This window comes from Solanum verrucosum, unplaced genomic scaffold, assembly GCF_900185275.1.
Source record: "Solanum verrucosum unplaced genomic scaffold, falcon-dt-bn FXZP01000005.1, whole genome shotgun sequence".
Lineage (NCBI taxonomy): Eukaryota > Viridiplantae > Streptophyta > Magnoliopsida > Solanales > Solanaceae > Solanum > Solanum verrucosum.
Window position 1 is genome coordinate 371,671 of NW_026020186.1, and position 13,615 is coordinate 385,285.

The window sequence follows — 13,615 nt, forward strand, 5'->3', positions numbered from 1 at the left end:
ACCAAAATGGTCATGGGTAATTCTTTATTTTGGTCCTTAATATATTTCACTTCATTAAAATGATTGTTAATATATATGACAATATGTGTTCATTTTGATCTTTTAGCCTAACCGAACGTATTTATTTCAATAAAATGTATGAAATTTTTCTATGGACCCTACTAGCTAAAAAAAATTACTCGCTCTCTTTCAAATTAATTGAATTGTTGAGGTGTTTCACACTCTTTAAGAAAAAAGAAAAAAAAAAGATTAAGACATAAATTAGACATAACTTTCCATTTTTACCCTTATTAATTATTATCAAATTCCATAGTGTTGGGTTTGTTCATCCACATGCCACTCATGAGTTTCTTTTGCGAATCTATCCATAAATATTGAGCAATTTAATTTCTTGATGATTTCTTGAGAAGTGTTCTTGAAGTTTCCTTATCGATTAAGTTTTGATGTAAAATTCTACTTGGGTCACCTTCAAACGATCATATATCTTAGAATATAAAGAGTTACGTGGCCCATAACCTATCAAATTAAAGGTATTTGAATCTACTTTCCAACGCCACAAATTTCGCATCAATCCAATTTCTTATTAAAAAGTTATGACCACTTTAGTAACCTGATACAGTGTTGTTACGAATTAGTCAACGGGAAAACATTAAAAAAGGGTCCTTTTTGACATTTAACCTCCAAGAACCCTAAACAAATTTCTTGACTAATAAAAGGCTCAAAACAATCAGATTTTTATCTTTTAATCCATCATTCTCTTCTCTCTCAAATCCTAGGGCAAAACCCTAAGGAAAAATCAAAGTAGAAGACTCCATTCAAGATTCTTTCAATCTTTTTCAAGATTCTTCTTCAAGGTAAGTCTTTCTCCAAGAATTCCATTCTTTTCAACTCAAATTCCTCCATACAATTATGAATCACTAATGAAAAATCATAATTCTTGGTCATAGAGATTTCAAGAAACTAATTCAAGAATCTCAAGAAAGGTTTTCTTGATCGTTTACCTTCAAGCTAGGGTTTCAAGGCTTCTAATCAAGTTTTCCTCACGATTTTTCAATATTCTTCAAGAACCTTGTTCTTCCAGTTCCAGGTATGTAAGGCTATCATAGTGTTGGACTGGTCTGTCCTCACGCCTTACATCTACTTTGAGATCAGTAAAAGAGTAATTTAGGACACTTTCCTTAGATTTGAGTATTCTTGAGATAAGTTGATTTTGAGTTCTTGAGTTTATGTTCATTTTAAAAGTTCTATTCCTAATTATCTAATTGCTATATTGTTATTGAGATCCTTCATATCATAAATCATAACTCTTGAATTCATAATTCAAATTCAAGAAAGAGTTAAGAGTAAAGTTCAAGAAAGTCTTTGAGTTCAATTGTGAATCCTTTGAGATCAACTGTCGATTTGAGCTAAGGTTTGAGGAAGTAAGTTTAAGAATGAGAAGAGTCGTATACCTGAGTTCCATAATGTTATTTAGACCCTTAAGTCGAGTCGGTCAACTCCATCAGTTGAGTATCTTTGAGAGGAGTAGTATCTTCAAGTTTTATGTCTTGAGTGTTGAGTTCCTAATCATTTTGGGATTATATTCCTAATCATTGGGACTACTACATGTTACCATGAAGGTCCTTAAGTTGAGTAGTTCATGCCTATAATTCCGAATGAACCCTATGAGTCGAGCAATCTTGAGATGAGAAGTATCATTGAGCCCTTGAGTTGAGTAGTCCATGCCCATAATTTCGCATGAACCCTCCGAGTCGAGCATTCTTGAGATGAGTAGTATCATTGACTCCTTGAGTTCTGAAGTTGTTGAGTTCCAAGTATTGAGTTTTATGCATGGTTATTGAAAACTTTGAATTGAGTCGTTCACGTCCATAATTCAGCATGAACCCTATTTTAAGAAGTCTTTTTACAAATTGTTTTAAAACTTGTGTTTAAGACTTGATCATATGAGTTTGAGGAAGAGTAGAGCTGAGTTCATTTTCTTTAAAATGATATATGGGAACTAAGTATTCCCAAGAGTAAATGTTTTCACATTTAAGATGAAAGGAAACACTGATTTCCAAAAGAGTTTTCATGAGCAGTTTTAGTACCATCTCTTTTAAGAGAAAGATTTTGAGTAATAATCTCAAACCACAGAAAGAGTTATGTTTTTAAACATATAATCTAGTTACATTTTGGGAGTAGTATTGAGCACCGATATGGGGACGAGTTCAAATAACTCAAAGTCTCCATAAACCATGTAGCCAACATGGGTAGAAATGGTCATACTTTTTAGATGATTCATTAATGTTTTTTAGCATAGACTAGTGGATCCACTTAGTTGAGGAGTTCTATACCCCGACAAGGTATAAAATAGTTCTGCAAGGTGGGCGAGACGTTGTATCATCACATAGCTCATAGTGATGGTTGTCGGTTAGAGAATCTCCCACAGAGTTATATTGTATTTTTATATACAAATTTAGTTGTTATTGTATTCTTCAATACATTGAGTTGCTATCTACTGTTTTAAAAGCTTTCCATACATTGCATCGTTTATTATTGCTTTATCTTGATTTGAGTATCTAGAGTTGAGTATCTTGAGTTGAGTATCATATCTTTGATTTGAGTATCTAATCATTGAGTTGAGTATCTTATTCTTGAGTTGAGTTTAGTTGGGTGAGTTGATAAGAGGTAAGTATGTTTCCTTTTTATCAAGTTCAAGCTTATGTTTATGCTTTAGAATTCCATTTGCATGCTCGTACATTCCATGTGCTGACCCATTTGGCCTGCATCATTTCATGATGCATATACAGGTATTCAGGATCATCAATAGGTGCTTCGTTGAGGTCATGTTATATTCCAGTCAGCTTTGGTGAGCCTTTTTATATTCTAGAGGACTTCACCTTTATCTTACAGTTAGTAGTTTTGAGATTTTGTGGGTCTTGTCTCGATATCCTTTTGTAATAGTAGGGGTTTCATAGATAGACAAAGTCGAGTAGTTTTCGGTATGTATCTTCTTTAGGTTATTTTTACAAACTCTAAGTTTATCTATTGAGTAGTTTTCATATCTTTTTAAAGATTGAGTATTTGAGTTATTGATCAAAATTCAGTTTTTAAGCTTATGTATGCTTGAGTTAATCTTTTGCTTGTAGCCAACCAGGATGAGGGTTCGCTCGGGAACCAACAATGGTTCTCGAGTGCCGGCCACGTGCAAGGTGTAGGCTCGGGTTGTGAGAAACTTGGTATCAGAGATTTGAATTCAAGTGTCCTAGGGTGTCTATGAAGTTGTGTCAGTAAGGTCTTATTTATGGTTGTGAGGGCCCCACTTCTATAAATAAGGGACTACAGACATTTAAGAAAAGTTTTCCTTTCTTCATACTCTTAACGTGTAATAGAGCTATGTCATAGAGACTTATTCTAAATTGTGCGTTCTCATATCCATTCGACTACCCCTCATACTAGCGGTGGTTGAAAAGCAAAGCCAGTTTTTTTATCAATGAGTTACTTTTAGCAAAAAATCTTGAGGAAGTCATGAGACTCCAGAGGGGCTTGAGAGAATCCCTAGAGTGAGTTAAGTGTTGAGTTTCAAAGAAATACGCTCATGTTCATATGAATCGTGCGTTCAAGCTAAAAGGGAGTTGTACTCTCTTCTCTAAGCCTTGTTTCAGCTAAGATCCTCATGAGCAAGTATGTTTAGATATTGGGTAGTATTCTCATCCAAAAAGGTAGCATGAGTTACGAAATTATGAGCAGTAATAGTGAATGTGCCCAGAGTTAGAGGAAAGTATGTAGAGGTTCAGTAATCTATGAAAGAGAGATAATGATGGGGAAGATTATGTTATTGCAATCATGCACCCACTTAGTTATAAGTGATGAGTTCCTTTATGAGTGAAATAAGGAATAATAATGTTGTAGAGATTTCTTGATAGAGGGAAGAGGAACAGTTACTAATCATGATGAGATAGAGTATATTTTAACCATAATAGAGTTGATGTCGATGTTCCATCGTGTTAGAGGAGGCTAAATATATGTGTTGAATAGAAGCAGATCATGATGTTCCAAAGGTTATAGAACCGATTAAGTAATGAGGTATAATAAATGAGAAAATAGTACTTAAGTTGTAAAAAGGGGATGTAGACCAGTTTAAAGATGATGAAATAGGTCCATAGCTTCCAAGTGTCAGCTTTAGACCTAAGGGGAAGATGATAAGATGAGAAATCAAGTCAAGTGTTAAGAATAAGATAGTAATGAGCTCAAAAGAGTATGAGAGATATTCAGAGATCTTTTAGTAGTAGAGTGATGTTAGAAGAAAAAGGTTAATGTTCTTATCGTGATAATGATGGTGTGATAATTTCATCCAAGGTTATAAATAAGGAGGAAGAGGAGGATGAGGTTTTACTATGAGAAATAGTTAAATGAGAGCCCTTAGTTTGTTTCGAGTAGTAATGCGGGAAATTCTAGTTGGTATGTGCGGGATGATGACAGAATGAGAACTTCTTAGGGAGTTGGTTAGTAAGAGTCCATGGAGTTGTTAGAATACTAAGTTTGAATGTGGTGTTGTTAAACATGAGGTAGTTCTTGATATGATCCCAATGTTAATTAAATAAGCTGGTAAAGAGTAATGTTATTGGGATGAGACTCCCTATAGAGAGGTATAGAACCCGAACCTTAGGATTTGGGTTAAGCTTGAATATAGTAAGAGTGTGTCCTTAGACTCCGGCTTTGGTAAAAGAAGTCATGTACCCTTGAGGGAACTATGAGTTGCGACTAATGAGGTATGGTATAAGGAAAGAAGAGTGTAGTTGAGGAGTGTTGCTAAACTTAATATTTAGTAGTCATATTACCCCAGGCATGGTATTCCTATTCTTACTTCATGCCCAGATTTCCTTTGTTTCAGATAAGGTAACTTCAGAGAGAGTGTGACTATATTCACAATAGCATCGTTCTTGATTTAGGTGCTATAGAAAGGTCCCAACTCTTGGTACGAATCAATCCAGCCTGTGTTAGTAGGAAAGTTCATGAGTCAGAAGAGATAGTGAGAGTAACTATGTTCCATAACCAGTCCAACCGTCATTTGAGGATGAATGATCCCAAGGGGGAGATAATGTAACACCTCAAAATTTTTTTAAACTAAGACTCAAATCATTCTTTGTTGTGAGTAAGATTTTACCGAGGAATTTAATTTTTTCTTAAGTTTCAGGGTCGCTAGATGTAGCACCTTGAGTTCCAAAAAGAACTAAAGAGAATTCCTTCAAGTCACTCCTAGGTTCTTTTAAGTTTTGGGTCAACTTCAAACGATCATAACTTTCAGTACAACATGAGTTAGGAGACCCATAAGATATCGAATGAAAGGTCTTGTAATCCTCTTTCCAACTCCGTTAAGCTTGCTAATTTTCGAGCTCGTATGAGGGAGATATGCCTATTTGAATTTGGGTTGTTCAATTAAGGAAAGTTACCCAAAAATATGAGGGGTATTTTGGTCTTTTCCTTACCTAATCAACTTAAAACGAATTTTAGTAATATTTTGGGGACAAATCTGATTTCAGTCAGTTTTCATAAATCCAAATACGCTTAGGGTTTTAGAAGAGAGTTCATTCAAGTCATTTCTAAGTTCTTTTAAAGTTTTGGGTCAACTTGAAACGACCATAACTTTTAGCACAAGATGAGTTAGGAAACCTATAAGATATCAAATGAAAGGTCTTGGAACCCTCTTCCGCTTGTAGCTAGCCAGGATGAGGGTTCGCTCGGGGACCAGCAATGGTCTTCGAGTGCCGTCCACGTCCAGGGTTTATACTCAAATCGTGACAGTCTTCCTCACTTATCAAACAACCTGAAAATACACAATCACCCAACAAGAAGGTACCACTACTAAAAAGAGCTTAAAAACTACAAAGTCAAAAAAGATGGACAACGTCACCTGTTATTTTAATTTTTTAATTTGTTTTAGAAGAAATGACGGACAATGACTCTCTGTTCGTCATTTTCTGGTGCATTTTTACGTCAAATATATACATAATTAATATTTAATCATTTATTATCGGTAGTGATGTCATCCATTGCTTTAAACTAAAAGTTATAATTTATTAATTAATTAAGGGAAAAAGGAAAAATATACCCCCGAACTATCATAAATGGTATGCAAATATCCTCTGTCATACTTTTGAGACATTGGTGCCCCTGCCGTAAAAAAACTAGAGCATATATGCCCTTTACTCTAACAAAAGACTAAATAGGGACACATAGTGCAATCTTATTCGTCGATCTGATATTTAATTAATGTCGGATCGGTGGATAAGATTATGACACGTGTATGTCTGTTAGTATATAGGGTAACGGACAATCCACTAAAACCAACCTAAATGTTGAAAATAATTGAGAAAAATGAGGAATCAGGATTGGGTTGACACAAACTCCAAGCAAATACACACCTCAAACTTTGTAAATACTCATAAAACACTCAAAATATACAAAGCAAGATAAAGAAATCGAAAGGCTCTCAAATCTCAAAGGTTTTGATTTTTGAATTTTGAGAAGACCCTTGGCCTTTTTATATCCGGCTCGTTCGGCGATCTCGACTAATGTCGCAAACATGTTCGGTGAATCGCTAATTGGAGTTTAAGCTCGCAGAACATGCCTGAAGAAACACCAAACCTGAAGGTTGATTCGGCAGACTTACTAATAAAGTCCGCGTAGCGAACTTTGGCGAATCTCCTTTTGGTGTTCTGATTGCCGATTTTGACAGTACAATTTTTCATCTGTTCAAGCTCAAAAGGCGGACAAGAATGAGTCTGCACACTGCCTTTGGTGCATCACCATTTAGGTCTTGGCATCGCTTATTCTTTCTTTGTCAATCTTTCAACCTCTTCTCAACCTACACTCATAACACACATTATTTGAAAGAAATAAAAACAAAAGTAAAGACTTGGTTTCCTCCCAAGAAGCAGCTTATTTAATATCGTGGCACGACATATTGCTCAAACTTAACAATCATTTTTAGGGTTCGGGATGGTGTCACTAGGCAATGTTCCCTTTTGCCTTGGATTGAGATGAGTGACAATTTGACCCAGTTGGGTCTTCAACTGCTTAATGGAAACTGAGTGAGAAGTCAATGTCTGCGATAGAGTGGAGAAGTCATTTCTCAATTCCTTCAATACCTTATCATACCCTTCAACTTTGTTGTAGATCTTTCCAAGCATGTCTTCATTCTTGCTCCCTTCTGGCCCAGTAGGTTCCTTTGGGAGTAGACGATCATGGGGAGGCACATACCTATATTTTTCCATCTCCCTATCTCTCTAATTTCCACCCCGCCAGATTTTCCAACCACCAACTCTATCTTTGTTCCAACCTTGGTTCCTACCTTGTCGTTGATAATTGGTTTGAGAACCCCCCACTTGATTTCCTAAGTATTGAACTTCCTTATTGTATAATGCCTCAAAATTGGCATCAATCGATCACTGTCCACTATTGGTTCCAACCGCATTTACCGACTTAATTTCACTTCCCATGACATGTTAAGAATATAAATAGATTTAGGTTATCATTTTGTCCATGTTTCCATCTCTTTCATGGTCCTTATCCACTTGTTCTTTGGTTAAACCCACTTTTATAGTAAGCACTTGGTCCTCTCTTATATGTCATGCTCGGTTAACCTTAGTCATATAATCAAGCAACAAAGCATCTACATCATGCGGTTGTTTGCTTAATCCACGATGAACTAATTGATTAGCCGCACCTTTATTGACTAAATCAAGGCTGCAATAGAAGTACTACAACAACAAATTGTCTGTAACGCCATGCGTTGGATATTGAAAGAGCAACTTCTTGAACCTCAACCATGTATCATACAAAGGGTCACCTCCAATCCGCTTGAAATTTTGGATTTGGAAATGAAGTTTAACTATCTTCGAGGGTGGAAAGAATCTCCCCAAGAAGGCATCATTTAGCTCTTCCCACGAAATGATGGAATCATTTGGCAACTCTGTCATCCATCTTGTAGCCTTTCCCCTTAAGGAGAACGAGAATAACCTTAACCTTATGGATTCTTGAGAGATATTCTTGAACACAAATGGTTCACATACCTCCTTGAAATTCCGAAGGTGTTCATGGGGATCCTCATGAGGTAGACCCCCAAAAATTCCTTTTATCTGGAGCAATTGTATCATAGTTCTGGTGATTTGAAACACACTCTTACCGATTTTAAGAGGTATCCGAATTGTTCCCGTAGTTTTAATGACATTAATGGGCATGTCATTTAAATCACCCATGTTGTCGTTTTAACCATAGAGACTATTATTGTCACTTCTCTGGTCACTCATTTTGTCAACCTGCAAATTAGCCAATAATATCGCCAAACAACAAATAGACTACAAATAAACAAGGTTAAAATCTTATTTCTTAATTAGAATTGTCAACCACCACTCCTCGGCAGTAGAACCATTATTGAAAAAACTCAAATCACCCTCCAAAACCAGCTAAAAGAGTGAGCAATCGTAGTCAGTAAGATAACCAACGAAAAGTCAGGGTTGAATCCCATAGGGAATGGTATATCATAGAGAATTCCTTATCAAGAAATTTGGATTTTAATTTAGCTCATTTGTAATAGTAAGAACAATTGGGTGGATGATACCTCAACTTAATATAAAGTTTTGGTTAGCAATTACCGTAATTAAACTAAAAAAATAGATGAAATCTAGAGTGAACAAACAATCTAGGGGTGCAGAGATTGGAAATCGATATCACATAAGGGTAATTGTGTTTCTCTATAGTGATGAACATTCATGAATAGTTTAAGTCATCTTCATTGACTCTAATCATCTTTCGATCTCAAAGAATCTATGCATAGAATCTCTTTTCGGTCTCATATATATCTCAATCTTAAACAACTCAATACCTTATTCTATTCTCTCTTTCAAGAAAAAGGCAAATAGATTCGACCCATAACCTCTCTTTCAAGCAAGTTACATGCATCAAACTAAAATTGTTAGTATTGAACTAATTACCCATTCCAATCAAACTCTTTCGAGCATCAACCATGCAAAAATCGAAAGTAGGATTTAAGTTTGCAACTTTAACCCTTGAGTTAACCCCATGGTAATTAGACCAAATTCATGTATGAATAGCAACAAAATAGAGCATAACACAATACTCACTACATTAAATCAACACTCAACCCACCATTTGAGTACCCCTAGATCATGGGGTTTTAGCCATCCATCACAAAAAGTAAAGAAATTATACCTTTCATGAAAGTAATCACGGGTAAAATGAAATCAAGCAATTAAGAACAAACCCACTTTAGATTCAACTTCAATTTATCAAATTCAAACTCCAAATTGTAAAACCCTAAAAGCTAGAAAATTGTTCTTCAAAGGTAAAGTGTTCTTAGACTCTCATCAACTCTCTAAAGAGAACTTCTAAGCTATATTTTGATCTCTCTAAATATTGTATCTTTTGGGCTATTTATACTTTAACAAATTTGGCTTAAAATCTACTTTACGACTGACTCGATGACATTAGTCAGGCTCGCCAAACTTGCTCGGTGAATCACCCTTCTCTCCTCAGCTCGCCTTATCATGCTCTAGGCTTGAGGTATTTGAACCTCAGTTGGCGAACTCAATTGAGTCAACCTATCACGTTTGGCGAATCGCCGAGTACCACCTGGGTTCACCTTTCAAGCATTAAATTTTTGCTTTGCACACTGTCACTTTGGGCGATATACATCAAGATCGTTGTTCACATTCAGCGCATCGCCGTCTCTACTGCATTCCATCAACCTTCTTTGATAGACACAAGTGTTATGCACTATTAATTAGGGTGAGGTCTTGCTCAGTTGGCGATCCGCCCTTCGTGTTAGGCGATCAACAATGTTTACTTTGCACTTCTTTTTGTATTTTTAGCCATTCTTTCAAACATCAGTCCTTGGCTTGTCCATTTTCCTTCATAGCTGCAAATCATCAACATTCTATCAGAATAGGACAAATTTAGGCATTGAGCATACTAATTATTGAGCTAAATGGACCTTAAACGAGTGCAAATCTACTACTCATCACCAATTTGCACGACCTCACCCAAAGTTACAGTGCTGAACACTTGAATTAATTGAGGCAGATCAGCAAACTTAAAGAGGAAAGACAACTCGCCGAACTCAAAGGGCAAACATGATGACCATCACCAAAGGCGGTAGGACTTGGAGGAAAAGTGAAGGCTTAAAGGGTAAATAAAAGTGGTACTCGGTGATTTGCTGAATGTGAAAGACAAATTCAAATGAGCTCGCCAAATGAGGTTCAAACACATGGAGCCTAAAGCAAGAGAAATGCGAGCTAAGAAGCAAACGATGATCCACCAAATTAGGTTAGCGAGTCTGACTAACGTCGCTGAACTGGTCACATAGTGAATTTTGGGACAAATTTTTAAAAACTATAAATAGCCCAAAGGAGAGAGAAAAGGGGAGTTTCTCAAAGAAGAGTTTCTGGAAGGAAATTTTCAGTTAGTCTTTAGCTGAGAGTTATCCTTTCAAGAGAGAGATATATTTTACCTTATGAAGAACATCTTTAGTTTTGGGGTTTTCAACTTTACTCTTGAAAGTTACAATTTGAAGTTGAAATAAAAGTGAGTGTTGCTTATAATTACTTAATTTCATATCACCCATGGCGGCTACTTTCATGAAAGGTATATTTTTTTTTTACATTTTGTGATGGGTGGCTAAAACCCTAAAGTGTAGGGGTGCAATATGGGGTTGAGTGTTGATGTAATGTAGTGGATATTGTGTTTTATTGTGATGGGTTGCTAAAACCCCAAAGTTTTGGGCTAATTAGCATGGGGTTAACTTATGGGTTAAGGCTGCAAACTGAATCCTATTTTCGGTCTCCGATTGATGCTCGAAAGAGATTGATTGGAATGGGTAATTAGATTGATACTTGCAATTTAGATTTGATGTGTGTGATTTGCTTAAAAAAAAGATTATGGGTCGGATCTATTTGCCCTAATTCTGCTCAAAAGAGAGAATAGTATAAGGTATTGGATTGTTTAGTTATGCACATATATGAGACTGAAATGAGATTCTATGAACCGATGTTATTAGATTGAAAGAAGATTAGTGTCATTGAAGATGACCTAGCCTACCCATGAATGTTTAGCACTATTGAACAACACAATTACCCCTTTGTAACATCGATTTTTAATCCTCACGTCTCTAAAGCAAAACTAAATGGTCTAAGTCTCATAGCTATATCAACATGTACCTAATTTAGGATCCAAGCAATTACCTCTGCATTGTTCAATTTCTAGGTACATATCCAACTCTTTTGAAGTTGTTGGTGGATAAGCAGTGTAGACACGTAATTACTGATCGAACATAAGGCTTTACACTTTTTTTATTCCTTAAATATTTATTTTAGGTTAAGTTAGATATTTTGATTTTTGTCTTATTTTAGTAAGTTTATTTTAAAAGATTTGAAAATAACAAAAAGAAAAGATATTTTCAATATATTAAACTTGTTGGACATTTTTTTTAAAAAAAATTTCTTTGATAATAATCTTTTAAAAGTATTTTTACATTATTAATAATTATGATTAAAACAAAGTAGTATGTGATTTTCCTTTGCTTTAATATCATAAAACATGCAGGAATGAGTCAAAGATTGTTAGAAAAATAAATAAATATATAAAAATCAGTTTCTATTTTTGTGCCTAAGAATTATATGAAGGGATATAGTTTTAAATTTCAGTTATAATTTTTAATATTGTTTTAATTAGTTGATATTTTATTATAATTTATTGTTTATATGTATAGTTAGTAAAACTAAAACTAACATAAAAAATAACCTAAATAATCTAACAAAACCCACCCCACACTCCCACTCCTTCACATTTTCCTCCACAGTCGACACCCCACACGATACAACCCCCCCCCCCCCCCACTCCTATTTACATGCACACTACAACAACAAAATAGGACCCACCTAGGAAAATATATCCTATATATAGAACACATAGGCAAAAAAGGAAAAAAAACACACACAAAGATATATGCACTAATCTCGACAAACAATATATACATCGTACTTTTGCACCTTATGATTGAAGATCTCGAAGTCTATTTTCGCAGTTTCAAGTTCGTGGCTCCTGATTGTTGGTCCTTTCTTTTCGTGACCTAATTTTTACAAGAGGTAACATTTATTTATATTCTATTTTTGTATAATTTTATGTCATGATTGCGCAAGAATTGAATCCCATATATGGAAGTTGTTCAGATTTCATGTGTTTAACATGTTAATATTATTAATGCTATAATATTGAAATATATTTGAATGCTTATATTGTTAAATATAGATCGAGTATAACATATAGTTGCTTTTGCTTGGCTAGGATCCAATATTTTTCTTTATTCGTTCTACCTTATTAAGCCAAGACATGACTCAGGAATTCTAATGAATTTAATTGCTTCATTAATATATACTTGTATTATTCGTATGAGCATAACTCAAAATTGATTAAGTAAACCATCCTTCATTAGCAAAAATGCATTTATTGATAACATTTATTTTTGTCATCCAAAAACAAAAGGTTCCAGTTATTTTATATGACATAGACATAACACTAGTTTAAATTTAGTATAAATACTGAAGATGATCTTGTATTTTGTTTTTACTTTTATTTATTTATTTATTTATTTTCTCTAAAAAGGAGCCTTTATGAGTTCATTAATTATAATATTACAAAGAAAAGGAAAAAAGGAAACCGATACATACACGGACACTACTCCTAGGCACGACACACACCCACACCAACAGTAAAAGAAAGAAGAAGAAAATCAGCAAATAAAAAAATGCACAACAGACACACGCACAAGCTAAAAAAAAAAAATTCACAACATACCCACCCAACACCAAATACCATTAAACTACAATTTCCACATATTTATACACCCCTTCATCTGGGCAGCAAACAAATTCAAGAAGAAAAAGAAAAATTACCCTTGCATTATTTTTTTTCCTCCACTCACAAACAAATGTTGAATTCGAGGTTTGCTTTCTTGATTTTGAGTTCGTGGTTCCTTATTAGGATTATTTTCTTTTCGTGAATAATTTTCATAAGAGGTAACACTCAATTTAATTTAATTTTGTATAGTTTTATTTCATGATTATATAAGACTTGACTTCAATGTTATGAAATTGCTCAAACTTTATGTGTGTTAAATTTTGATATTGTAATGTTGAAATAGAATTATTTGAATCTTACATATAGCTAAACAATGAAGATAGTTAGAATGTTCAAACTATTTATTCTAATAATTAAGAAAATATTTTTAAGGTAGTATATTGACAACCATTATAAGAATAACTCATTATGTATTAAAAAATATTTTTTTTTTATCTTTGTGAGTTCATGTAACAATAGTAATTAAATTTCATCTCAATTAAAAATGTGGTTCCACATCTTTTTGAGATAGTTAAAAACTCAAGGATTCGGTTACACACCTTGGCCAAATTATTTTAATAATTAATTTGTCTCAAGGATGCAGTTACGCACCTTGGCCAATTTGTTTTAATAATTATTTTTTATTAATTCAAACCAATAGGTGCAAACTGAGATTATTAGGTGTGAGGTACTCAAGAGAAAAAGACAGTTATGCTTCTAA